This window comes from Anopheles maculipalpis, chromosome 2RL (assembly GCF_943734695.1).
Source record: "Anopheles maculipalpis chromosome 2RL, idAnoMacuDA_375_x, whole genome shotgun sequence".
NCBI classification, from domain to species: Eukaryota; Metazoa; Arthropoda; class Insecta; order Diptera; family Culicidae; genus Anopheles; species Anopheles maculipalpis.
Genome location: NC_064871.1, coordinates 28,214,750 through 28,242,228, shown reverse-complemented (window position 1 = coordinate 28,242,228; position 27,479 = coordinate 28,214,750). Strand labels below are relative to the sequence as shown.

Below are 27,479 nucleotides of genomic sequence, written 5' to 3'. Positions count from 1 at the left end.
GACGGTTTACTAAAGGATTGTAGGCAAGTTCTACGATGCCATTCTGCCCGAAAGGAGAGAAAGGCTCATTACGAATTTGATACCGCGATTGAACGGATCAGTATCGTTCGTTACAAGAAGGTTCAAGTGCTATCAAGTTCAAGTTCACAGTTCACCTCGATAGAGAGGCGAGAAGAAATGTGAGTCGTCCTTGTCCTCGTTGACCAACCAAAGAAGTCAGGTCCTAGAAAACAATTGTGCGAAATTTTTGCTTTGCTGTGCTGTACAGCACTTCCGTGACGCCAGAATAGCAGAATGGTGCAAGAAGCGGGCAGTCAGATAACATTTTGTTTGTGAGCGAAACCACATTTGTTTGCAATCAATTTTTAGAATTTCAATTCATTTCTAGCTCTGCTCTACGTATCCATTCGTGTGTGTGTGTTTTTGCTAAGAAGCTAGAGTTGTGATGCGTGTGTGCAAAAGTCAGTAACCAATTTGTGGCGAAGAAAGAAACCCACAATAGCAAACATTAGCAGCCAGCCGAGTGTGGTGCAAGTGGTGAAAGTTGATAAAAACTTACAGTGATTGATAGAAATTGTACAATCGTCGCCGCTGTATAAAAAGATTACGTAGCATAATTGTAGCCGTTAGGAGTTTTGAAAGTGTTCGGAACAAAATCAAACACACCGGATACAGTTAGCCGCAGTTTACCGGAGGTGCGTGTATGTGAGTTTTGGTGCCGTGTGCTTGAGTATCCAGGTCCCCGAATTGGTGTGTTTGTGTGTGGAAGCATTTGTGTCCTTTCTTACTTCAAAGCTGCAACGAAGCAGCACGGCATCGACGTTCAGAGCTTCATTAGATGAGCAACGCTAGTGAATTGTTCTAGTGGATCAACATAATTAGGTGAGTAATGATGTACATTTCCGCCGATACATTTGCGAAGATTATAGACATACATACTTATTTTGTATAAAACCCTCTTCACAATCTTCTTTGGAAACTGCATTAATTCATAGAAATATTGCAATTTGCCCTTTAAACGCGTGAGCGTCGTTTAAAGACTTGCCCAATGCTCGAATTTCTTAGCCAGCTGAGCGTAAAATTGAGTATTTAATAAAGTCGATCATAAAGCTAACCTAACCAACGAGAAATTTATCGTCTGTATCCACATGTAAAAATTAAAAATAGACGTTTCTTAATAATATTAATAATACCATATTCAAAAAAGTTTTCACTATTTTGAATAAGGTCAATTTTTTCTTCCTTAATGATAAGGTATGTTGAATTATTTGAAGCTAAAGAAGTTACGCCATGAAGTCCAAAATAATTTGCGTGTATACTAAACTTTATTGCAGATAAAGAAATCAATCGATTTCATGTTTTATCATCAAACGGATCTTCTTGGTGAATTATGAAAAAAAACACACCATAAAAGATATTGAAAAGAAGACGAATGTTTTTCGAAGAAGATTACACTTTCCCCATCGTTTGTGCAAATTGGAAACGTAAAAAAAAAAACCACACGTCTTTCCCCATTGCTTGATACTTTCACGAATGTACACAGCACACGGGGAAGAGAAATGGTCCCTGATGGGTACTGATAAGTTTTGTGAAAAATTGCCCCTTTCCAGTGGGCTTCCATGCATCGCTCATCGCTGTTGACATAGCAATGTATCGTACCGCCAAAACCTTCACCCCGTTTTTCTAGCTTTGCCTCTATCAGACCAGAGGGGAAAAAATAACAACAGCCAGAAATAGACTGAACGATGTTAAATAACTCATTGTGTACATGCTTCAAACTGGCGCACGGTTTGAATAATCGATGGAGGGAAACGTTGTGTTTTTGTCCACTTCTTTTCAATACGTGTTTTTTGTAGTTAAGCTTGTGTTCCTTATCAATTAAGCTTGTGTTAGAGAATTCTTCGACTACTGCTCTGATTGGTAGTGCATTTAAAGTTTAACCAATTTCGACCACCAATGTTATTTTTATGTTTCTTTGTGTACGCTCTGTTGTTGTGCCTAATCTCAGCGTTTGAAGTGGTTGGCTTTTAAAGCGTCCACTTGTACAGTACCGGCCACTGCATTAGCCGTTGCCGACTAAAACTTAACAAGCCGAAAGCGTACATTTATTCTTGTAAATAAAAAAAAAAACAATGCCTCACCAACCGTTCCGTTTCGAAGGCGAGTACGCGATTTGCTACAGAACTTACGTACGTGGTCGGGTGGGCCCACAACCCAACGTTCTTAAGCAAAGCCACTCCACTGCCCTCTCACTCCTCGCACACGGTAAATGTTTAACCAACGGCGGTTGCAGCAGGAAAACAGTTCACTTTTAAGCATTGTATCGTTTTCTCCCCAATCTCCACGCCTCATCTGCCCCTGGTGTCCCTTCTACCAGTAAGCGAACTTGAGCTTTCTTAAAAGCAACTGCCTAGACTTTAACGTTGAGCTGCTGCTTCAACGCTCTTCCGCCACAGATCCTGCCGTTCTGGATCAACCGAACCCGAGTGTGTGTGTGTGTGTATGGTTCTGTGTGCAGTAAGCTCCCCCATTCGTTCGCCCCACGCTACGTCGGGTTGGCGGTCCATCCAGTCAGGAGTCACGTACGCAGAAGAACGTACCGAAGACAAATAAACCAGCAAGCAAACAAACATCCGTGTGCCAAAGGGTGGAAGATGGATGGAAACGGCATGCACATATGGCCGTTTCCACACGGTTCAAGGTTGTAGCACGGTAGCAAATTTCTTTATGGTGCCGGAGTTGGAGCGAGTAACCTCACCGTTAGGCAAGTGTTTAAATTTTTAATCGTCAGTCACCCACTGTACAAACGGTTGTTCATCAGCATTGTACATAGCGAAAGTACATGTCGTCAATGCAGAAGGGAAGCGACCGAGAAGGAGAGTGTTAGGCTCGTATTGTGGAGGTTTTCTTCGGAATTGGCAATCATAACAATGTGCGCAGGTTTGCTGAAAGTTTTGTGATTAGAATATACATATTTGGGCTTCGGAGAAAAATAATCTGCTGCCAGATGAGCTCGTTTTGGAATGAACAATCACAGCAGGAAATGGTATTAGGGTTGAATAAGCACTTTCTTTTGGGGAGCTGGCAACTAGTGGCCTGTTCTCCAGTTACAGTGTATCGTTACATTAAAATCAATAATACATCCTACATTAAATGCCAGAAGTATCTTATTTAACGCTGCCCAAGTTAAGACATCCTCTACGCATGTCACGCGTTAGGCAGTGGAAACTCAACTCCAGCCTCGATTAAGCTGTACATGGGGATTGATCAGAGCATAAATGTGTACTTTTTTCCTTCTTAGACTCAGACTCAGTTCGTGGTGTTTTGTGCGGTGGATTTACCGTTGTCATTCAGTTATCGAAATAAAAATCTATCGAGTCATTTTCGCACGTATGCTGGTGCTGGGCTGGCTGTCAAAAAAAGGGAACAGCAGATCTTTCCATCACCGTTCGTGGCCGTCTTCTGGGCCAGGATCTCGAGAAGGAAACAAGAGATCAATGCAGATATACATACCCTGAACGTATGCCGAGCGGCACTGCCAGACTAAGATGGCCATTTTGTGGCTAAGCAGCGCCACCGATTGGATGGGTCCAACGGCTCACGTTTGAGCTCTACGTTCTTTGGGATGTGTGGAAATAATATTAAAAATTTATTGCACGTATTTAATCTTCGCTGTCGCAAACGATTGCTACGGTAGTTCCTTCCGAAAGAATGGAACGGTTACAGTGGCCGAGTGTTCGTCTTCTGTTTGGCATGGTTCGTACGCTTCTGGAGCATCCGTAAGATAGGAAGCACCGTGGCGGAACCGGATTACCGTAGAAAATGTTTCGATTGGTCACAGGGACAAACATAAAGTGGGGAGAATAAAAAAAAAGGAAACATAGACTAAACAAACGCTATACCTCGGAACTCTTGCGGACATCGATCTGAGACTATCCGCCACCGTATCCGGGTGTAATCGAAACGGGCTAGATTATTCCCCGGACATGCTTTACCACTGCGGGCCGGCATTCCGACTGACTGCCCGTCCCGAATGTCCGCCTGCATGTAGAGTAGGGATTTGCAAGGATCTCTTCACACAGTACCAACAGATACAACATTGTAGCACAACACAACAATGTGTGTGTGCGCGGTAGAAAACCATTATACGGAACGTTACTGCGGAGGGGAAAAGATGAAGTCGTTTCGGTTGGTGCCCCAGTGTGATTTATCTTGCCAGCAGCCTACGTAATAGGATGCTGCTTGTTGTAGTCTTTTTGTGGTTGTTCGTTCGGGGTTTGTTTTTTTTTTCTCACCTCTGTCGTAGATGAGCCATTCAACTAACATATTCAATCCTCGTACGATGCATCTGTTTGCTTCTATTCTATAACCTTGTTATTATAAATACTGATAAATAATTTTCTTATACAATTAAACATCTGTTACTTTACCGTAATTATTGTATGAAAAAACCTCTTTTTCAACAAACCGTAACACATGAAATTAGTGTAATTGCTGTGTAAAAAGTTAGCAACAGCAAACAAAGTTATTTAAATATTAATTTTTTTCACTGCATCTGATCTCGGTTATAAGTTGATTTAGCATTTTCTCTACACCAACAACGACATGCAACTTCTTCGCATCACGCGTGATCCCTCCCCAAAAGCGTCTCGCACTAATCCGGGTGTCACAGTGTGATACATTTCTGCAATGTTTTAATTTTACCTGCCACTTAATCAACTATTCTCCCTTCTAGAAGTGAGCCAAAACTTACTGTCTTACGCGGTGTATACGCCGCCGCGTGCCGGTATCTCCCGGCTCAGCTTAGTTTATGCTGAGTGGATTCGTTTGCCGCTGCTGCTGCTGCTGCTGCGTTCATTGCTCCTTCTTCGTTAATGAATCGCAAATATTTCCATTACGAAGTGCATTACGATCGTTTCGCCACCGTTACACACCGTTGTCGTCTCGCGGTAATCGATGGTGTGCTAGTTGGTTGGCGCTTTTTGGCTGCCAGTGCCAACGGTGCCCTCCCACCATTGCCACATGCCGCCCGATGCCACGCGCTGCACGGTTTCCTTAATAAAGTCAGCATTAAAATGTCGACGCCTTTCCACGCCCGAGTGACCCCGGGTTGTGAATTTACGATCTCGCTTGGATTAAAACATAACGAGAAAATATTTCCTTTCTCTCGAATGGATGGGAAAGGGCTTACAGTCTTGCTTTCGCCGTACGTCCGTACCGCGCTTACGATGCCCTGAAAGGAAAAGGTTTGTTTAGTGGTAGCAATCTTACAGCGTCGTACCACCCAGCAGACAAGCAAAAACAGGAGCCAGGAACTAGCATGCTTGCTTGCTTGCTAAAACCAAGAAGCAGTTCCCATTTTCCGCTGACGAGAACTAATCACAAACAAGCGCCAAACGGGTGCGTATCAGCCCAACCCGGTGTGTTTCGCCAGCCAGTGTGCTTTCGGTGTGTAAGGCTGTGTGGTCCTAAAATTATCGTTTCAATGCCACCGAAAGCGGCGGAACATGACGTTTGCTAGCTTGCAAAGGAAAGAAAGCGAAAAACCAACTCCGAATGTTCATTTCACATGCATCAATACAGACAGTCGTAACCGTACCCGTGTTTCGCCTGCATTGGATGGTAGGCGGTGGCCAGCGCGGTAGGTATAAGTCATCCTCGGCAGCATACCAAAATCGTGCACCAGACAAACATTTCAACTTCACCACGAGCACGGGTTCGAGGGATTGGTTGGTTCGTTTGCAATGTTTGGGCCAACAATTCTATTATCAAGCACGGGTGGTATTTTTGGCGACCCTTTCCTGACGTTCTTTGGCGAATTCCAAACATTTCTCTCTAACTGAGTTTAGAGGAGTGGCGAAACAGAATAAATAAAAAACGACAGTGACAACAGACAATGTAAAATGCGCCAGTAGCATCCATTCACAGTTCCACAGATCCAAAGCACAGTGAAGAAGAAACAATTGCCGAAATATAAATATTTTGTTTTATTCACAACTTTCTTGAGCAGGCAAAACTTGAAGTTAGCAAACGTTGGGTTCAAATTTGGCCAACACGTATTTTAAACTATTATTACTTAAATTTCAAATTTTTCATTGACAGTAGTACTGTTTAGTATTACGAGTTATTCCACTCTAAATAACAATTTGTTGAACAAGCACCTTTAGATTTCGCTCCATTGCGAATGATTTCACCATTCCCGCAAGGTGTGCTAAAACAATTTCATTTCAAACATTAGATTACCTTCGAATACCTAAGTGTGTGTGTGTGCAATGGTGGCATTGTTTTGATTTTGTTTTGTTGTTTTGTTGCTCCTTCACTTCCTTCAACTTTCTTGCTACATAAATTCTAACCATTCGCGAACGCCATACCTTAAGCCTCATTCCGGCTGCAGCGGCAACAGCAAACCTGAAGCTAAAAACAACAGGAAAAAGGCGATGTTTTTTCTCCATCGGCTCGCTGTCTCTCTCATCTGCACGGTTGCGAGCAATGAAATGGAAAATCCACCTTGACCGAGGAGCACGGTTAAGAGAAGTATGTTCTGTATCAAATGACGGCTTCCCATTTCCCGAGCGAGTGGAAATTGCTAATAGCCTTCAGGCGAGAAAATGGGTTTTCACTGCGAATGTTGTTGGTAGAAATGGTGAAGGAAAAGTACAAGCGAGGATGGAAACGACAACCTTATGGTGTAGGCAAGGCCACTTGGACACCAGGCACCAGTTCGGCAGGTTGGTGAGCCTCACTTCTTCCGTGCAGCTGATGGAAGAAGAGACGACGACGAATGACGAGAATGTATTTAGCTGGCGTTTCGATACGAGTTTTTGTTTTGTTATCTCTTCCCAGTTGTCTGCAGGCTTACCCAGAACTGGCAGCCATAAAGAGGCGGCTTACCGGAGCAAGGCCAAAAAGTTATCGTTCGTGAGAGTAAAGCAGCAAACCAAAAAAGGAACTGAAAACGAATGTAAAACTGAAACACGTACTTATCTTACGCGCGGAGGGATTTTTCTCAATCATCATTCGACGGTTGTTGTTACTTTTTTGTGTTTGTGTGTGTGCTACTTTTCGTTGCCGAATTGTGCTCTTCCGTCTTCCGTTATTTTTTCCCTTCAAAACGAGTTCACCAGCCACTCCCGGCCCGGTATTTTGCACTTTGTGAGAGTCCTTTGTGGACTGCGAAAAGTAGAGACCCAATTTCCAGCAAAAAAAAAAAAAAATACGGAGGATGGTTCTACTTTGTTGTGTTGTGTGCATAATTTGCGAACGCGCTTTAAGCTGTCAGTTGCTTGGTGTCACCTTTTTTCGCAACTCGATACTCAAGATACACCAATTTTCCGCCCAGATCGGCAGAGATTGGCAAGGGATTGTGTAAGGCAGGTGGTGGAAAGCTATAGCAAGGACATGAGCCAGAGGAGAGGGGAAAAAGCCACTGTGCTAGGATAATAATGGAAGTAATAAAATTTGCTAAATTGCGCTCGAAGCAAAATGAATCAGCAGTCTTACCTCGGGAGAATTTACGGAAGGTGTGTTTGGAAAATGGCCATTTTTGAACTGAAGCAATTCGATTGTTGTTTAGCTCTGTTCTTCGAAACAGCCAATCGTACCTTTTGCTAAAGGTAGTGGTAGAAGATAGAGAAGAGTAGTTGAACATTAGGATAAAGTATGCTTACGTACTTTAGTGAGTTTTAAATAGAGAATTGTTTTCTAAAATTTATGAGCTGTTTACTCTTCGCAGCATTATATCTTTGAATTGTTTCAAGCAAGCGTTTTATTTATTTCATTATCTTTCCTAAGAGCTACGTACAATGTTGCTATATCCTCAGAATTCATTCATAGAAATTTTGATTGTCTTAAACTATAAATAAAATAATGAATTTTTGTTTATTAAACTCAAATAGTTCACCTTCAACGATTTTCCTCCACACTGTCCTACTTTCATAATTTGGAACAGCCAAATTTATTTTTAGTTTATTCGCGTTCCACCCAACGAAAAAACTCCCACAGACATGCCTAAATTGAAATGAAGTTTTCGCCGAACCGAACTCACGTTGCGAGAGTATATCATGAGCAGCGTGCTGATTATTATCGATCTTCTGTCATTATGTGTTTCCAACGATAACGACAAAAGCTTTGCTGTGCTGATTATAATTTTGTTCCACTCTGCATGCATTCTCAATCACACAAAACCGACAACCCCATGCATGGTGTGGTTGCATTTGATTGGCAGTTCTGCAAAAAGATGAGAAAACTTTTCCATATTTTGATGTATTACTAATCCGGTAATAATACAGAAACCTTAAATTGACATGCTTTGTTCGAACCGTGTGATAAAAGCTAACGAGTTGTTCGCTCGAGTAAATTAGCATATACCATTACCACGCTGGGCGACCAATAAGAAGCTTTTCATTTTTACTACAGTCAATAAATCCAATTCCTGGAAATTTAAACTGATCATTTGCACCAGAAAACTCAAAAAAATGTCCAACAAGAATCAATGAAAACAAACATTTCATCTCTCTGTCAAAACGATTTTCTTTCGCGTGACTTGCGAGTAAAGCTGTAAACAGCCATTCGGCAAGATTTGTCCTACAAAAGTATATTTTTCGTATCATCCTGGAGTACTGGTGGTTCCTGGTGAGTAGAGATGCTTTTTTTGTGATTCGCGCAGTTCGTCTCTGCTGCTTGCTGCTACCAGACAACAAGAGTACTGCACCAAAAATAGGACAACGCCCGCGGGCACAGCCCAGCTGCCTGCATTTTGAGTTGAGAAACAGGACGCATATAAAAAAAAAGATAAGTAGAAGAAATATGTTTGGAAACGAAGAGAAGTCGCATACACACACACGTTCGGTATAAACACACCCACACAGAGACATTACCCTTCGAGCGATGATATCTTTGCGTCCGGTCCGGGTGAAGGGAATGCTGTGCCAGCAGTGCAAAGCCAGCCAAGGCCGGAAATCATTTTTATGAGCCCCACCGTAGGCATTAGTGGCAGCATCGAGCGAAGTTCGTGCACAAGTCAGCAACACCAGTCATATCTTCTTACAGGGATTATAGGAAGTGCGGAACGGGGGAGGTGAAATTTTGCCGCACTGGAATGGTGGGTAGAAACGGAAGGAGGTGGTGGGGGTGGAATGAATTTTTCATGCCCCGTGCGCCAGCAAATATCTGCTTTATTATTGCGTTTGCTTCCCACCCGATGCCTCCTACTGCAATACGCTCTTTTGTAAAGCTCGCTTGAACGTCTGTACGGAACACTGGAGATCGAAATTCTTGCGGGAGACATAAAATAAATTCGTGATCCTGGCGTTTGATTTGGTTTGTATGAACCAACCTTTAGTACTACCATTAGTTTAGCAAAAGAAACAGAATTTTAATTTTGCCAGTTTACGATGTCGTGTTTCTTATTTAACGTCGCTTTTTGAGAAACTAAAAAATAATTACAAACTAATGTTATGTTTTCACTAGCCCGCATATTATGTCTCTTCCATCATTAGAGAGATGTATGATTTAAGGAATTATTTAAAAAAATCATGCAGTTTGTACTGTAATAATTTTTTTACCTGTACACAATAGAATAGTGTTTGGCATGATTATGAACGTAACATTTTTACAGATTACCGATACAAATGTTGCTTAAAATATGTACAAAAATTAACTAAATATTAATGAAGTCTAAAAATGCCACATATGCCAGTTTTTATCACATATGCCAGTTTTTTTATATGTGCTTTGACGTTTCAAGGATAAAATGCTGCTAGCTTTCCATTAAATATTGCAGTCAAAACTGGCCTGCGACAAAAAGCATTTTTGAGCTTATTTAACAAGGCCAGTATATATCAACGATGCTTTTGAAATGTAAACAAAACATGTTTTACATACTATGACTGCAAAGAGTTTACCTATTTAAGGTTAACTGCTTATAACTGCTGTTTGGCAGTTATAAGCAGCCAAATTTGTCTAATATTCAAGTTGAAGTCACCATAAAGCCACAGTACACGAAGCGTAAACTCACAAAGTTTACACTTAAATTGGAGGAAAAGGCACAAACATTACGTCAAAAAGTTTGTAGCTCCGAGAGCCACGTAAAATTTTTATGGTAAATATTTAAGAAAAACAAATGAAGAAAATATCCATTATTCAATTCAAAATATATGGCGTGTCTGAAAAATTACAGTAAATAGGCTAAAATTGGTACTGTAAATGGCGATTTACTTACCCTCGGTACACGAAGCGTAAACTTTTTGAAAGATTTTTTGGTTAAACTTTTAGTTTACGTTAAAGTTTACGCTTTTTGTACCATGGCCTATAGACCCCAACCAAGTTTATTTAATTATTAATTAAATTTATCGAGACTGTTTTTAAATGGAGACGCCCAGTGCTTTATGCCACCCACAATGTACCAGGCGCCTCCATAATGAGCATGAACAAAGTTGTCGCTTGATTTAATGTGCCTTAAATAATTTAATTTGAGACAGTATTGAGTTAATGCTCTAGCTCGAAAAAAGACACATACCACACTAGCAGCAATGTTGCGATACCGTAAAAGTTTCACCATTATCTAAACAAAAAAAGAATTCACCACCAGTGAAGCAATCCTATCACCATTGCTCCATCAATTCCGGAGAGAAATCAACCCTAGAAGCGAATGTGTTCTGAAAATTACAACCGATAAGTGTCCATAAACGTGCCCATAAAAGCAATATAAATCACATTCCATACTTATCACACGACCATCTCACACATCAGTTTCAGTTAACTCCCTACGGAGACGGAGTAATGGTCATCGCACTACCCGTTGGAAGGTGACGAGCGAGTTAAGACCCACACACACACACAGCAGGCTAAAGGTGAAAGCATTTAAGGGAATTGATTTCGCTCGTCACCAGGCAATATCCCTTTAGTAGTGTCGATAGTGCGGTGTAAGTTGTCTCCACCAAACTTTTGACTCTATATCATCGCATTGGTCATCGTTCCCGTTGCCTTTTTCCATCCCTGCACGGTAGTGTCCATCCTTGCTAGCACAGGACGTAAGCAACCGAGGGTCCGTTAAATGGTTTCGTTCGCTGATTAGCATTTCGAACAAAATGAATTATGACACGCTAGATGTTGTAGAACTTCTAACCATTCCAGCACGATAGTTATCGCCACTATAACGCTACAGCGAACGAACAGTATGAACGTGTGGTAGCCGCTGCAGAAAAATGTGCCCAGCTGTGAGAGTGGGGATTTGAGTGACGTGAAAACAAACGAATCGAGTGCGACACGCAAACAATAACGAAACTGTCGGGCGAGCACCATGCACAGTGGAATAAAAGACGGATGCCTTATGCTGTCATACGCGGAGATATCAAACTTTTTGGCAATCTTTACTTAAAAATATCAGTTAAAATTATAAGGAAAATATGGAACCGATGGAATGTTTTCAAAAAGTTAAATAACATTCAAATGCTTCCCTTGATTGATAGTTCCTTTTTTTATTCCAGTCTTAAGCTGACACAGTGTGCACTATTTTTATGGATCTTTAGCGCACCTAAAACAGCAACATAACCGCCGCCTTTAGAGGTGGAGCCGACTGACCTTTGTAAATCATATGTTCCAGCCACGACCTTGGCCATGGTGAAGGAAAATAATAACACTGTCATAAGCGTTCTGTGTTGCCCTTGCCAACACGCTTTCTGGCCGATTGCTACCCGTGCTGATTTGAAATTAAAACTCGGCAGCAAAACGGCTGTCGTGGAATATGCTCAAAAAATCCGTTTCTATTCGTGCTCGTATTTTTCCATTTCCGTTTCAAATGAAACTGGTGCAGCAGTGTCGGCTGGAAACGGCAGTGTTGGTGCTGAATTCACGGTCAAAATAAAAAATAAAATAAAAAAAAACCCACACACATACACAAACAAGACAAACAACCTTTCTCGTGACAAAGAAAAACGGTTCCATGGAAAGACTTTGACTTTTCAATAACCTTGAACACACGGTACACCAGGTGCAACCACATGCTACCACAGGTAGCGTTTTTCGGCAACCGTCCACCCAACCCGGACATCTCAAGATTAATCAAAGTAAACTGACCTGTAGTAGCCTTAAGCTCAAACACAACAGCGCCACACTTACAAACGGCAATACATTTAAGGCTGTATGGGTAGCAAGAAATGGAGTAGCAAGTTTTGCCCCACGTTTGCTAGTTCTTCTTCCTTTCTGTTGGTTCATCTGTGCGGACCTGGGCGGAAGCCATTTTCGGTGAGACGAATTTGCCTCTTTTTTACGCTAAGCCGATATGTGTGTGTGTGTGTACGCCAGTTTGTGCCGAACACCCGTTTGTCCGGCGAAATGGACTGACTGGCCCCCCACTGACGGTGCTACACTTGCGCACCACATCGCCGAACAAATCCGATCCCTCAAATCGGATTAGATCCAGCAATAAAATTAATTGAATTGACCTTCGTCTTCGGAGACTTTCGAAAAGGTAAAGAAAGGCGTGGTATGCGGCAAGCGTGGAAAAGGAGACAAAAAAGGAACCGATTCTGGACGATGGCGACGACGATCCAAGTCGATTCCATTTGATAAAGACTTGGTGGAGGTTTTTATGTGTTTCTTTGTTTTGCTGTGGATTTTAGGTTTTGTTTCTTTCTTTGGTAACTTTTTGGGCTCTTTGGTATCAGCCAAAATGCTGAGGTATAGGAGATGGATTCTGCTACACGGAGGTACTCATTAATCTATCGGTATTATCCCATATATCCCGTACAAAGACTAGTTGTGTAGGATCTAGCCTCCATTTAATATTCACACAGTCCTCTCCATCCCTTTCAACTCGAACGACTTTGTGATTTTTTGCAGTATACAGGAGAAAACAAAGTCTGATTAAATTATTATACTGTACATATGTAACTCTTACAAAATGCTGAGATTAAATCAAAATATGGGGAGGTTTTGGAAGTTATTTTCTTTAAAATTCTATAGATTACACTCAAAAAGTTATCCTTTTCCATCTATGTACAAATATTAATCTATTATGGGGCACTTCTACAAAGCCGGATGAGGTTTAATTTGAATACAGAACGCTATTTTTTTTTTTTTCAAATAGCTACATGCTGAATAAAACATAAAAAACTTACAAATATTTTTTTTCCGCACAAAGAGTCGATGATTGACAGTAAATGCTGCATATGTGGCTTACATTTTTAATGAAGCTCATAAGCCACAATATTTGCTCCTGTTGTCATATCTATCATCAGTCGTAAACCAGGCGCCGTACCATACCCTGCACGTGTTACACAAAAGATGCAAACCGTTTACCAACATACCGTCGATGCGAAGCAACGCGCCATAAAGCCACTTGCACCTGGCAGAGCGACATTACGCCAGGAAATGGAGAAAAAGCGTTCAGCAAACAAAACAAAACTTTTAAAGGTAAAGGCAAACCTTGGTAAACAGAACTTCTGGGTAATTTAATGGCAGTAAAAAAAAAAAGAAGATAGAATAATATTAACACAAGCATCGAAAAACGAACCAGAAAAGAGAAAGAAAAACCAAAATTGTGCAGAAAATACTTGCACACACACACACACACATACAACAAAGCGGTGGAGAAAATTTATTGCAAATTAAATTGAATTTGCTGCGTAAATCAAGTGCTGGCGCTTTTCACGCTGCCGCGTCACCCATTCCAGTGGAAAACGCCTTTCCATTGGGCAACCCTTGCCCGCAGTTTTTATCCCTTTCGCATTTTTCTTTCACTTTCTCTGTTACATTCTCCATTTGCTGAGGTGCAAATCTTCGGCGAGTTTCCCCGGTTTATTTCCACGACCGGCCGCTCCCGGTGGCGCACAGGTAGGATTTCACCGTCGTTAGGTGGCAAAATAAAGGGTATATGCTAAAGTTTTCACTGCCGGTCGGTGGGCACGGAAGGCCAACGACCAACAAAACAAAATCAAGCAGAGAGTAACAGTATATCATCCTCCTGGGGAAGCGAAGGTTGTCGGTTGTCCTTGGTTGAATGCACGGCGCTTAGAAACGCGTGGTTGCGATCTAAAGAATGCGCGGGATGAAGCAAAGCGAAGGGAGGGAAAAAATAGTCCCCCCCCCCCCCCCCTTTCCTCGGTCGAGCTGTGCCATTTCTCTTTCTCTCGCTTTCGGCGCATAGCGATCGACGGGTACCGAAGGTTCGAAGTTGACTTAAGCCCCAACAAAAGACAGGTGTGACAAGCTATTGCAGAAAGCTTTTAAACTGTTTACCTTGTCCTCGGTGGCGTTGGGATAGTTTTCTCTCTCTCGCTTCCCTTTAACATACTCCTTCTATCTCTCTTTGCTTTCTTGCAAACGCAAAGTACCACATACCATGTCTATATACCTTTTTCCGGGGAGCAAACTTATGGTGAGAACATATTACTGCATACGTACGGATCGATGAAGCGGCGTTAAACTGGGCTTAAAGAAAGTGTATGGAACCGAATTTACCGAAAGGGTGCAGGAGAAAAAAAAACACACACACACCAAAAGCCTCGCAGGCTCAGTTTCAAATTTGTCCAACAGACTGTACCGAACGAAAACCCTGAGCTGTTTGCATTCGAGTGAAGCGAGCTGGAAAGCGTAATCGTTTAAGAGGCCACACACAGAAACACACTCATGCAGTCGTACAAAAGTATACTTTCATATGGGAGATTTCTTCAGAAAACCGAACACTCTCGTTTTATATCAAAGGCAACCAATCCAACCCAAGACCTCGGACACAAGGCAATGGCACAAACGGAAATGTTTCGTTTAACATTCATTTGTCGGTGGCTGTCAATAAACAGAAGCTGGGTAAAGGATCATGGTATTTTTTTGTTTTGTTTGGATTTTATCTAAAAACTTGCCCAATTGTCTCAAAAACCTTTGCTGTTTTATTTCCGTTTTCGATCAAACCATCGCGCGCTGCAAGGCTCGTGCAGCAAATGGTTGTGAAAAGCGGTGAACAAACGATGGTGTGGTAGAACATATTAAGAGTAATCTTGCAACTAGGAAAGAAAACACGAAAAACAAACATTTATAGAGTAGTACGTTGTGTATATTCCGGATGATACAAAGGTTTACTTTGTAGTATCTTTTGTGGATATTTAGTTTTTTGTTATCTTCGCTACGGAGACAACGATTGGAAGCACGAGATAGAAAAGGATGGCAAGCTAGGGAAAAGGGTAGGGTGCTGGCAATATGACGGCAGGCTGTGGATGAAGTTAGCTTTTGCTGGCCCAGCAGTAGCACACACCCGTATTGCGGTTTATCGATTTTTCTGGTACATCGTATCTTTGTTTTTTGCTTTGGCAGAGATGCTTATAGTTTGCTGGCTTTTTCCCAGCACTAACTATGCCCGTATGGCGAGAAATATCGGAGCATCGTAGTTGTGCTACTGTTACAACACCAAAAAAAAGGAGCTCTATATTGATGATTTGATTTCACTAAACGCTATCAATGGGATTTTCGCTTTTGCTTTGCCCAATAACAGGATCTCACGTGATGGTGGTGTTGTAACTGACATGGGAATCAACGCCACTTTGTGCTAACACCTAGATGGCGAGTAGTGTTGAGTGACATTGTTTCCCAAGTATGTGCTCGAACCGTTTGACAGAAAGCTGTGAAGAGAAATGGCATTTTATCTATGGTTTTTTAGTCTATTTAAGTGCCCTTTTAAAATAGCAGAAAGATTATATTATAACCTTGTACTATTTTTAAATAAAATAACTATTCAAGTTAAAATATTTTCGAAACAATCTTTCTTATCCTTACTCTTCATTGCAAAGTCAAAAAAAAAAGATAAAATCCTAAGCATAAAACACCAGGAAAAGCATACTAACACACTGAAGCCCAATCACGGAAGCATGCTTTGTGTCGCAAAACTATTACACACCAACACACAATTTTCCCACTTTCCCGAACGGTCGATCGGGGGAGCCCTGTTTCGCACGATGGATTGCAATATTAAAATATTAAAATGAACGGAACGAACCGACTAAATGGACTTCGCCCGGATTGCTTCAAAATTCATGCGGCAAAATTAATTCACTTTGCTCATGAAACTACCGAAAGCCGTTGCCCAAACTTTTCCTCCATGTCGTCTTGACTTCTCACAAATCGTGCACAATTACTGCACCACCATCACGCGGGCAGGCCCGAAAAAGGTCAAATTAGGTCAAACGGAATCCTTTCTTGCATGATGTGCCTTCATTTCCTATATACCCGTCGCGCGATTCCCGTCGGTCTCGGGAAGCAAAATAAGTCACGAATAAGAGACGGTTCGTTATATTTTGCTGCGCGCAATAGCTTCCTCTTTTTCACACAGTTTTCCCCGCCCCGAGACTCGACCCCCGCATCCGAAACGACCAGAGAATCGTTAATAAACTAATTTAAATTAATTTTGTTTTAAAACACTTCACTACGGAGTCAGAATTTTGGTTTTCGCCCGGCTGGAGCAGCGGCGAGTAAAACTTTTCACCCAGTTTGCCGGTGGAATAACTGGCTGCAAAACTTGTGTGGCGGAAAATGGAACAGTTTCTTGTGCCGTTCTCGGGGTTGATTTGCACATTCACCGGGAAAGCGAGGTAAACGCGTAAGGGAGCCGTCACAGAAGGCTCATAGCTCAACTCAGTTGGGTTCGTGCCAAACGATAATAATCGTGACCGGGGTAATAATAATTTACAATCGAAATAATACCGTACCGATTCTGCGCCGCTTCCCAACTTTACAAACCGTCGGGCAACACCGTTTTGCCGATGAGAACTTCATCTTCTGATTGAGTAACGACGGTGCTTTGGGAATCCTTCGAAAAGCTAGGCGTACTCCAATGGGCAGCAAACGCCAAAACGCCAACATAAACATCGCCAGCAAGTTCATGGTTCGTTGGTGCCGGTGATGGTTGACGTATCGCTTGCCGATTCAAATCTACCCCTGATCAACGGCGGTACCGGCACTGGCTATCTCATCGTATTGATATTAAACAATAAACGTCACTAGGCGCAGCGGCTTTTCCGTTTTGCAAAGCGAGGGATTAAGCTGCCGGTGGTGCAGTACCGCGCGCGGTGGTGATAAAATAAATCTTGAAAATGGCCTTTTTTTTCTTGCTTCTCCATTTCCGAACGACAAATCGAATCGGTCACGGTTGCCGTATCGATAAAATCCATGTTCACCTTCCTTTCGGTAGCAGCTTTCCACCGAAAGCATTAAATCGTAGCTCCATAAACCATAAAGAGATCGACAGTGTGAAGGCAGCACACAGATCGTTCCAAAGTTTGGCGGATAGGGCTTTTCTGCTGGATTTGAAATAAACTCATCACATGGTTGAATAGCGGCTAAACAGGGGGGGCCCGAGAGCCATTTAAATGCAGGCCTACCAGGCTGTCGGTTGTGGCAGGCTGGCCAATATATTTATATTTGTATATCAGAATGGCAAGTTAAGGCATTTGGCGTAAAAAAAAGTCTTGAGCTCTACGGAAGCAAAAAAGCCGACTGACATTTAGCGAAAAATAAACCCATAAAGCTCGCACGGCTAATGTCGTTTTCCGTTTCTAATGGTTGTTATCATAAATTCCAGATAAAGGCAAGATTTTTGTTATTATACCAAATGTCAAATGCAGTTAACTATATCGCTAGAATTTCTTACTCTACCTGAGTGACCTTAAGTGTTCACGTACCAAACAATATTTTAATTCGATGGATTGGTCGGTGACTTTAGGATGTTATATCTTGATTTCTCAATTTGTGTAGAAATTCGTTAAAGACATATTTATTTCTACACTCCCCACACCCATGGAAGTACACATGGTTACGTGAAACTCTACTTAAAATAAAGATATTCCGGTCGACATTGCACTTAACATTGAAATGTTTGACCACAAAATTATAACCACAAAATGCTATTAACTTTGTCTTTTATCCTGTGGTGTCATATAAAACGACAATTGCCCTTTGCTCCTTTTTATTTATCTCGCCGCAGTCCGATTGCCGATCGTGCTTAATACATTCGTTCGCTTTCATTTATGTTGGGCGCTAAAAGAAAAGCTCCACAAAAAATACCCGATAGCCGATGGAATGCAATTCCTTTAACATCATTCCACACCCTTAGGGCACGACATAATACACGCGTCATTCGACCACATTTGAAGGACGACGAAAACTGACCGGACCAGCTTCTGACGTTTGGTTGGCGGCCGGACTGTCGTCCATCACGGATCAAATTGGTGTCCGATAGAGTACGTGTGCGTGAATGTTTGTGTGTGTGTGTGTGCTCATACTCACGTCAATGAATGTCGGGTTGGATCGGGGCAGCACATCATCCTTTTCTTGTGCTTTGCTGGCTTTGATACACGATGACCACGGGACACATACACACAATAAAAACGGATCACAATGGAGAATTGCTTTCAATTACGGATACCATCGGTGGATGCGAACGATGGTGCCAAAGCAAACCATCCGCCCAATGTGATGCGGCCGTGACTCTTGAAAGCTATAACAGTTCATGACCTCAAAAAGATGCAATGAATAGGGCAAAAAAGCAAGAAAAAACAGCGAGGGACACACACACACAAAATCATATTAATCTGTGAGTAGAATAGATGGATAAATCCTTGTCCATCCACTGGTGCCAACTCCGACGTCCGGTTTGTTTCCACCCGCAACAAACCCATTTGACACTTGGCGGAAATGTCAACCTTTGACATTTAGCCTTAGTGTGATTGCGTGTGACAGACGGAGATCGACGAGATGACTCCATTCACACGACCTGGCCCCACGGCCCACGGGATAAGAGATTGAAGTATCATCTTTGGTTGATTTTTCTCCGCTCCGCTCATTGCCGACGCCGATGGCCACTCCATCGAATGACTTCTCGTACTGTCAATTAGACCCTAAATCGAGACACCGGAACTCAAAACGGATAGCGCCGAAACGCGGGAGATGGGTTGAATAGAGTAGGGAAAGAAGGTGAACCGGATCGATTGGAAACTTTTGACACATTCTGACAAAACTCTGACGTCTGCCCATTATTCACTCATTTAAGGGTTCACGAGCGATTGGAGACGGTTCTCACACGCAAAAATGGTTAGAAAAAGTTAGTTTTTTTTTGTGTGGTTTTTCTAAGCTGGTGTGAAATTGACATAGGCTATGCATTTGCGGTGTCCGGTTTGTGGGCTGTTTTGTTAAGGTCATTCATATACACACAGAAACACACAGTGCTGTGAAGAGAAAGCACATCAGCTCAGAGACCCCTAACGAACTCTTGCACAACTTTCGGTGTCTTACGTATTTATTCATAGCAAAAGTTTTATAATTATGGGTTCCGCGCGGAACTTCCAACCAGACTAACAATATCACCATGGATTATCTTCATATTCTTTTCTTTTTATCGATAAACTTATCAAATCAACCATGAGGTTAGTGATTGAATGCTTGTTCTGTACAAAGGATCGAATTTGCCGCGCGTATAAGTGGGTACTCGGGATGAAGCGGTATACCCATTAAAGCTGCCTGGCTTGGCATCAAATTGTCGGCCTGAGACGTGTCCCCACGAGCGCATTCGAGTGCGAATGATAGCATGGCGTGGTGGCATCATTAGGCGGAGGTGTGCTATCCTTTATTCACCTTTCTCCAGACGGGTTCGAGCTGACGGATCGGACACACGGTTCGGTCCCATTCCGTATTCTTCCGGAGCAATAAAATAAAAACGAGCAAACGAAGACACACACACAAAGCACTAATGATGGATGATTTACGATCTGTGCCGATACGTTACATACAGCTGCACTCGTTCACATATTCCACGCCACCCCAAACAATCCCATCGTGCCTGGGTTATCGATGTGACGCCGTTCTAGGGTAATTACTACTAAATGCTTCGCTTTTACTCCAATTACTACACGGAGTGTAAATAAATTAATCAAAACTAGACACGCGATACTTATCGCAACGGAGTGGCGCTCGTCAAAACTTTGACCATCGCTCCAATCCCTTCCCGCTTTGCATCCTCGCACCTCCGAACCGGAAACACTCGGTTCAATCCAGGGTCAAAACAGTCACACTGCTAGCCGCTACCGTTGACTTTTATCAAACAAAAAAAAACCTCCAAAAATAAATTTCATTTCTAGTACAACCACCGTTGATAAAACACAAACACTGAACGTTAAGAGGAAAAATTACAAAAACGACCCCTTCCAAGGACACTTGGCTGGCCTGAGGGATAGACACTGTAAAGAACTCGTTAGTCATTGAGGTACCGGCGGACAACTAGGTCCTACATTGAACGCTAACCGATGCACATTAACGTTAAGGTCAGTAAGCGGGTAAACATCACCCCTAGCAGCCGGACAGTGTAGTTTCCGGTTACGAAGCGGATTTGAGCCGGAAACCATGAAAACCTGCTGCCCTTGGACTAGAGCGATGATGATGGTCACGCGCCGCCTCATTATAAGACCGCCGGCAGACGGTTTGGAGGCAATGATTTTCGATCTTATCTACCCGTACGCGTAACATCAGGAAAATTATCCAAAGGTGCCAGTATGGAAATGATGATGGCGCCGTTCACCGCCATGAAAACGGTGCCTTTAGATCGCGTCTCCGCGATAACTGCCCGCCCGCTGTCTTTTCCGTTTTTTTTTCTTCTGCCGTTCTATTCAATAATGACCCATTTTATGGTATTTTTAGCTTCCCTGTTTGTAACTCTCTTTCAGGAACTATAAATAGTTATTCCTTATTATGAGGTACTGTCACGTGTTTCGGACGGACCGATGAGTTGCGTTCATATTCATAGAAAAGATTGTTTTGTTATAGTTAGTGGGAAACAGTGGTCCTTATTAACGGCTGAATCATATATAGGGGTGTGCGATTATGATGTAATTTGATGCCTTGAGCAAAGGGAACACGGATAGGGAAAGATTCACAAATTGCAGTAATGAGACAAGTTTTGTTTGTGGAAGATAAAATCATACAAACAATCCGTTTAAAAAAATAAGCTATTGTTACAATTAGCCATTAGCCACTACTGGTGCAGAGTACTATGGTAAGCTCAACATACTTTTTCATTTCTGTAAAGTGTGAAATAATATTATATTTGACATTTTTGTTAAGTAATATTTCAACAACCCTTTCAACGATGCGAAAGCTTCGATAGATTTTATCAAGTGACGGTATTTCTTAGTTAGACGGCGGTAATGCTTACGCCATAAAAGTCCGGTAAATACTGTAAGTGTAATACTTTTAAAATGATCTTGTTTACTCTGTCGTTTGCTAAATCTCTATCCTTTATTCGGTTTTTGATATTTCTTTTTTTAATTTTTGCTATACACGTTGGAATGGGAGGAAGTTTCAATTTCCTCCAGGTTTCCTCCAATGGAAAAATAAATGCACTAAAAATCTTTTCAATTTCAACTCAGCAAATCCAATCTGCCGGTGAGTGTGTGCCGGGAATGCCCTCACTCTGTACGCGAAGCAGCATATTTGCATATCTTTACCCTACGATACCGATGTATACATCGCACCGTACTTGCGTATCTTGCACTGTTGGATATCTTTTGTGGTTTGACTTTGGTGGCAGATTTTCCTATAGGCAGCAGAGAGAGAGAAAAAAGAAACCAACTCGCCTATCAGCTAGTTCCATTTTAATCGAATCTTATCCACACCTTGTACGCTTCAGCAACCATATAACCACCGGTTTTCTACGACATTGGCATACAAGTAGCTTCTGAAACGAGGCACCAACAGTCACGTAAAACCCCACATACCCTACGGTACCAAGTACGTGATGCCAAGATAGCTACACACAAAAATACGGGAATAAGCTTAGTTGAAGACGGAGCGAAATATTTGCCCGCAATTTTTGCATTCCTACTCGTAATGTGGTACTTCACAGGCCCTTCCAATGATCGGAACAGTGGAACCGAACAACGTACTCTGGAAGGGGTGCTCTGCTTGATTGAGGATAGTGAGTAGGACGCCTGTTCCTGTCATGCATGCTTCCTTTCCTTTCACATAAGCTTTTGCTAATGTTCATTTCTCTCGGTACATTATTCCGCTATGACGTGCGTGCACCGCGCATAGTAAGAATGTGACCTCACCCAGCTTCCTCATGCCAGCGTTCGATGGACCATCGTCGGTTCTTCCCACTTCTATGCTTGTTCCGTACGAATTTCCCGAGTGCCCTTTAACTTTGTGACCTTTGCCCGATGGTGGGTGAAATCATCCTTTGCTATTTTCGAAACGCTTTAGTCGGAAAGTTTATGGGTGTTAAAGATGTACAAAAGCAGCGTACTGGGCACACATAAAATAAATTTATACGAGTCAATATTAAAAAGAAACTTTCTTTGAGAATAGTATTCGCGTTTTAACAGTATTGGTTCATTCAACTCTTTGCTAAGTTAATTTTATAACAACTTTTGCGTGATACTCGTGATATTGTCCACACTATCGAAAAGAAAATAGCAAACCACCATCATAATTTGTCCGGTTACTAATCAAACATCGTCCCAAAAGTATTGAGCAGCCTGCATAATCGATGCTGGACGGCTACGATTCCTTACGCAAAGGATTTCCCGGTATGCTCGCCCGTGTTCATTCATCGCCTTTGAATGAAGCCGAACATGAACAACACACACACACACCATTCGATAGTAGTTCGATTTTGCATGCCCGTCGTCAATTTCTCGTATCTCAAAAAGGTTGCTTCAGAATCTCTGCCCCAAAAAGCAAAACAAAACCAAAAATCCTTCGAATCATTCTGCAAAATCTCGCAGACAAAACAATTCCCCTTGCGTAAGTGGTCACGTTTTTCTGCGTCGATATCACTTTTTCCCTGGCTGATTTTGGTTGATTTAGGCCTCAAGAAAAGTCGATCTATGATACGCACGATGAAGCATTCGTGAAGGAAGAAGCATATTGACACAAGCAAGGAGGCACACACCATCCTTATTATGCCTGCCGGTCACGAATCGCTTTTTCGACTCGGATTGCTTTGTTTCGAACAGCGTGTTTTGTTACCTTTTTTTTTCTTCTTCGTATACCCTATTTAATCTGGTACTTTTTCAATCTACTATGCCAAGGATAAGTTGTTCCGAAAGTCTACTAAAGCTCGGTTCTAATCGTTCTGCAAAAGATCGTATTTTCCATGAAAAAGAAACAGGAGGGCATCCGTGTTCAAAGGGAAATAATTGATTTTTCAGTTTAAACTTTCATTCAAAATAGTGTTTTTATGTAGTCTACTATTTCTAGACAGGACGATTTGGAGGCTTATAAGCCGAGACGTAAATCGGTTCATCACCGGTGACCAGGCGTCTCCATCGTTTTCAAGCGATACATTCTTGCCTGTAGAAACATCATGTAACTAGTTCGGTAGGAGAAAAAGGAATTATAAAATACATGTTAAATCGTGTTCCACTTTGTACAGCATGTTCCATATCCACTCTGTTTTTCACCAATGACGTCAGCTCCTGGTGTCGTTGTACTAAAATCATACACAAAACAAGCGGATAGCAGAAAACATCCGAAAACTTTTTCAATAGAGCACTCCAAATGCTCTCGGTTCTCACCGTTTCACGATAGCTCTGTTCACTATCTCTAGCCACAGGGTACTTCAGGCACTGTAGCTCTAGTTTCAGCCGACTTTTATGTTACCAAACCGTGCACATGGAGGGGGTCGATGACGTAGTTTTAGTCAACCTACCGACCCTTAGAAAGCGCTACCATTCAAGAGCGTAAATGAAGAAAAAACGACCGAAGTGTTCCCGAAGTTCTAATTTTATCCTGACCAAAATATGAACGTATCCTGATCCACACCATCCACTCCGAGCATCTGTTTTAGCCGAACACCATCCCCGACGCTCTCATTTTGAAAGACAAGCAATTAGTGTGATTCTCTTCTGTTCTGCACGATCATCCACACACACAAGTACGCGACCTTCTCTCTCTCTCTCTATCTACCCATGAGCGGAATCCATCTCGTTCTATCGCACGCAATTGATGAAGCTGGTTAAATAAAAACGCGAACGTCAAACGTGTTGCAAAGCACGGAGGGACGAAAGTTTGAAGAGCCTAATTCCGCAAACATGATCGCCCGAATGAAGACTGCTTTTGCTGGCTAATTAAATTATTTCCTTAAACTTATTTGCGTTTTACAGGTGAGCTGCCACGGGCGGGGCTAATGCTTTGCGGGTCACACACACACTCCAAATTGTGCTTCATCGTGAAAGGTAGGACAAAATCTGCGGTGCTTTGCTGAAAAGGGGATGCACAAGTGCAGCAAGCTGAAACAGCAAAAACCGGTGCCAAAAGCAACCCGGGGTTGGCGGGATAAGCTTTGTTTGGGGACAATACTTCAAAACCAGGCTCGAGTGCAACAGGCAGTGTGGGTTTTCCGTTTTGCACTTCTGCGCTGCATTCCAAGTTGTAAGTGCACTTGTGAAATTATGCGCTTTGCACAATGTAGCTCAATGAGTCACTCGAGTCAGTTTGAATCGATGAGTGGTCAAAGAAGAAAGCGAACAGAATAGCAGAGCGAACCACCTTCAAAACCTTTCCAGAGTAGCCTCCCTTCCCATCCCATCCCTCAAGCGAATGATAATCGCTATCTGAAGTTTTCTTTGTTGTGGAGACAATTAAATTTTATTTTTTTGTTCTCATTTGTTCGAGTCGCCTTGCGTCTATTGTGAAACTGTGAAAGTGGGCCACTTCAAGGTATGTTAAAAGTAACCATAATGATCGTTTCCGTTTCAAACATTAGGCTGACCGTTTCCGGAAGATGCAACAATTGAAAGTCAATCAAGTTGTGTCACATGTCAATGGGCGCGTGATGGAGACAATGAATTGTCTCATGTCAAAATGGTCACGAGCACTTTGGAGATCAAGAGCATAGTCTTAAGTGAGGACCAACTAGTTGCAACTTGTAGCATTTTAAAAAATAATTTTCCATGCGACCATCAACAAACATACAAACCGTATATGATCTAGGTCGAGATGGAACTCACAAAAAAGCACTCGAGTTAGTGAGGAGAGCAGCAAGAAGAAGCGTCCCAAAAGGACCTTTCTCTCTCTTTCTTTCTCTCGAGGGACAATCATAAGGGGATGTCGGTGTGTAGGGTGCACTGACGAGAAGCAAAAAGTACTAAAGATGAATGACACATGGAATGGTGCAAGTGTTTGTGTCATTAGTGCTGTTCAGCTCGAGTAGCAAAGGCAAATGAGGTAATGATTGCCGTTAGGCCCTTGAGACTTGTTTTAACGTAGGGTCGGGCGCCATACATGAAGACGGAAAGATAGATTTTATAGTGTGACAATTTGACCCTAGACGGTACGGTTTGCACATTCGTTTACGATAGCACGATAACAATTAGACACGATTTGTACATGCTCATAAGCATCGGAGCAAGGGCATTATAATTTTAAATACGAGAAAATTTGCATGAACATGTTAGGCGAATTGAGCCCATTTTAGTAAACTTTTTAACCGGTTGCTTTTGTTCTATAAAAACAGATTCTGGTGGAAGAAAAACAATCTTATGGTAAAGGTGACAGCGAAGCCAGTCTTTACACGTCTGGATTGGGGTGCAAATCCTATCCGGACTGTTCCTCGTACTGAGGATTGACTATCCAACTAAGTGTTATCAGTAAATCTAGTAAGTCATTTAATAGGCAACGTGACCTTGAGAGGTCGGTTAACTAAAAAGAAGTTGACACGAAACATATAGAAAAGAATATCTTTCTTTTCTGCACTTGTCAGATTAAACCGCCTCTACATAGTTCAAGATCTCAACTCATACGAGAACTTTTGGGCATTTTTTATCTTTGTTTACAAAACTGGCATTACTTATTGACGAATAATCATTTTAAAGCCCTATTGTATGGCTTCGAAGAATTAGATATGCAGTTAAAACCAAAGCTCCTACCGCGTACTACAATGACCATAGAAAATCGAATCAATCATGATAAACCTCAAAGATTTATTTTAAAAAAACCCAATAATCCGAACAAGCCGTCCTTATGAAAATTTAACGATTGATATTTGGTTTTTAATTTTTTAAAATAAAGCTCAATGTTTTTGTGGATTTTGCGACACTACGGGGTACATTATTGGATAGCTCACAGTAATTGAAGGTTATCTTAACGATTTACCCCGATAGAGAATTAATTTTCAAACAAGAAAAAACACAACCATGTTTTTCACCAAGGACAAACGGACGATCGTGAGACCGAAGGAACCAAAAATCGAACGACCAGTTTCTTTTTCTTTTTACTTCGAAATGGAATGAAAATCTTACGATCGCAATTTTTATGCTAAATCCACTTCACTTTTATCCGATTGTTTTTGCTCCCCTCACCATTCCTACCGTACTTCCCTCCCATCACGCGCCATGTCGTCCCCCATTCGATTGTTCGTTGTCTTTATTGCTACCGGCAGGTTGAACTCTGCCGTGTAGTGCAACCTTGCACCCGTTCATGTTCGATCAAAGCGCACAACACAACAAACTTTGTAGAACTGCATAAAAGTTCCTCCAATGTACGCCCGGGCTGAGGGCGTGCATGAATCGAGAAGAAAATCGTTTCTTGGCTGGTTTCGTGTTTTGAGGGTTTTATTTTCATTTTATATGCTACGAAGAAGCCGCCTCATACCACCAACCCCGTCGCTAAACTGGTGATTTATATGCAACATTCGACACACGGTGTATTTCGAGGTCAGGTCAGAGACCGCCCGCACGAGTCCCTCGTTAAGACTGCAGTGAAGTTGGATGCAAGGCTGCAGCACAACAGCTACTGCATCAACCCAAAACAGAGGTAGTAACACTACGACATGACAATTGGGTTCGACTCGGTGGGGTCGAAGGAAGGCCAACACATGCGGTGAATAAAGATAGAGAGAGAGAGAGAAGAAATACGAAAGAACAAGCAAATGCAGTTCGAATGAGGCTGGATCGTAGTTCTTAAGAGAGATTTATGTTGTACAAGCGCGAGCACGAAGCAAACATTTTACGATTTAGCTTTTATTTTGTTTTTGCATAACAATTTTATACCATTTCTAACGTACGCGAGCAGTGTTTTGTGTTAGCTTTTACCAGTGGCAACAGTTTTGCTGCAAAAGAAGGTAAAGGTTTACTGCCACTCCAGTGAAAAATCGCTGTACAAATCGACTCGTGCTCTGGTGGCTTAATCCAATCAATATTCCAATTTTAAAATATATTTTTTTGAGAATTTTTTCAATTGTTTTCACCAACTTATTAAGAAGATTGATTCATGCTGTAGTACTTCCTGAAATTTTGAACTCTGCCATTAGTGCAATCATAAATTTAAACTCATTCAAAATGGATATATCTTCATTAACAAATGTAATAACACGATTATTTCATTTGCTTTAATAAACAAGCAAGCTTTTCATCACCGAAGTGATGCATTGTTAGGTACTTTTTTTTTGGGGGAAGGTCTGCCGTTCTGCATTGGAGTGTTGCATGGTCTCGAACTCAATTAAGCTG

At 42.0% G+C, this 27,479-nt stretch overlaps 1 protein-coding gene across 2 annotated transcripts in view; it reads left to right on the top strand.

Annotated features, from left to right (window-relative positions):
* Nucleotides 1-782: 782 nt before the first annotated feature.
* The window catches only part of LOC126557214 (acetylcholinesterase), a 58,715-nt gene continuing 32,018 nt past the window's right edge, over nt 783-27,479 (top strand). For both annotated transcript variants that reach the window (XM_050212914.1, XM_050212913.1), the window contains exon 1: nt 783-882. The gene's annotated coding sequence lies outside the window, so the exon portion shown is untranslated. The remainder of the gene's footprint in view (nt 883-27,479) is intronic.